The following is a 2,070-nucleotide window of genomic DNA, read 5'->3' as shown; positions in this document are numbered from 1 at the left end:
TTGAACCCGGGAGGCGGAGGTTGCAGTGAGCTGAGATGGCACCATTGCACTCCAGCCTGGGCGACAGAGGGAAACTCCATCTCAAAAAAAAAAAATGTCCGTGAGAGGTGCAAACTCATATTGAGCCAATACTGGGCACCTGGCTTTGGCAACACGAAGATGTGGTCCCTGCCTTCGAGAAGTTTAGTTTCTTGATTGGGAGATTGCCGGCTCAGGGAACACTTAGAAACACCTGGGGTGTCTGGGATGTCCCAGTGACTGGGGCACTGCTAGTGGGAGCCAGCAGGGCCAAGGATGTTAATTACCCAGTAACAGGTGGGATACCCCTTCATAATGGCGACACAGCCTGCCCCAGTCACCACCAGCGTCCTCGATGAGAAACACTGGCAGGAGATGAGTTTGGTCCTCCCGGTCGTCTCTTAGGGAGGTTCAGCATTGTCACCTCATTTTACAGATGTAGACCTTGAGGCTCAGAAGGTTAAGGTACTAGAACCCAAACTGGCTGTAATGGACTCCAGAGTCCGTGTTCTTCCTCGGACTTCAAGGCTGCCTCTTCCAAACCTCCAGGGAAAACGGGGAGACGCCTGCGCCCGCCTCTTCAGGGGTTCACTGGGCCGTTGGGTGACCAAGCCTAAGAGAGCCACTCCCCAAACAAGCAGAAGCAAGAAGAAATGGCCTCAGGAAACTTGGGAAGGCTCAGGGATGAAACCGTCTGGGAGAGGCAAGCAGGCAGGTGAAGAGGAGAGGGAGGGAGGAAATGAGGGAAACTGGTGTCTTTGGACGTTTTCCATGTTTCTGAAAGTGAAGCTCTTCAAGAGTCTTAGTGGAACTCGCTGGGGCAGATGGGAGCCCCTGTAGCCTTCCCGCCCCGCCACAGCCCACTTCCAAAAGAGGAACAGAAACAATCAGGATTCGTTCCACGCTGACCCCTCTCCTAGGGCACCTTGGACAATTGCTGCCTTAATGGTTTTGGCTGCTGTTCCTGGTTCCAGGGTAGGGAAGAGAGAGGGTGGAGTGGAAGGGAGAGAGGAAGGGCTCCCGACCCCTGCTCCACTGACCAGCCCTGTCCTGGGAGGACTAACACATCTCCCTGCGGGTGCCCTGGCTTCCCCAGGAGCCTAAATGTGAACAGCATGTAAAAGCACTGTTTTAGTCCAATAGGGCTGGGGAGCTTAGAAACAACAGAAATTTCTTTCTCACAGTTCTGGGGGCTGGGAAGTTTAAGATCAAGGCACCAACAGACCCGGCGCGTATTTCACAGATGGCACCTTTTAACTGTGTTCTCACGTGGTGGAAGGGGTGAGGGGTCTCTTGATAGAGTTTGGATATTTGTCTACTACAAGTCTCATGCTGAAATGTGAAAACCAGTGTTGGTGGTGGGGCTAGGGGAAGGGGTGTGGGTCTCCCCTCATGAACGCCCTGGTGCCCTCTCCTTGGTGATGAATGAGTTCTGTTAGTTCACACGAGAACTCGTTATTTAAAAGAGGCTGGCACCTCCCTCTCTCTCTCTCTCTCTCTCTCTCTCTCTCTCTGTGTCTCTTGCCCTTTCTCTTGCCGTGGAACACATCTGCTCCCCCTCTACCTTCTATTCCACAGTTTTTTTACACATGTTCCTATTGATGGACATTTGGTTGTTTCTAATTTTTGCCATCACAGTCAATGCTTCATTAAAAATTATACACCTGTGTCATTGTGCCCATGTGAGGGGTTTTTTTAAGAGTGTACACCTAGAAGAAGAATTTCTTTGTTTCTGTTACCTATTGCTGTATAACAAATCGCCTCAAAACCTGTAGCTCAGCCGGGCATGGTGGCTCACGGCTGTAATCCCAGCACTTTGGGAGGCCGAGAGGGGCAGATAAAAAGGTCAAGAGATCAAGACCATCCTGGCCAATATGGCAAAACCCCGTTTCTACTAAAAAATACAAAAATTAGCTGGGTGTGGTGGCGTGCGCCTGTAGTCCCAGCTACTTGGGAGGCTGAGGCAGGAGAATGGCTTGAACCCAGGAGGTGGAGGTTGCAGTGAGCCGAGATCACGCCATTGTACTCCAGCCTGGCGCCTGGCGACAGAGC

The sequence above is a fragment of the Cebus imitator genome, unplaced genomic scaffold, assembly GCF_001604975.1.
Source record: "Cebus imitator isolate Cc_AM_T3 unplaced genomic scaffold, Cebus_imitator-1.0 Scaffold140, whole genome shotgun sequence".
Taxonomy (NCBI): Eukaryota; Metazoa; Chordata; class Mammalia; order Primates; family Cebidae; genus Cebus; species Cebus imitator.
This window is presented reverse-complemented; position numbering follows the sequence as displayed.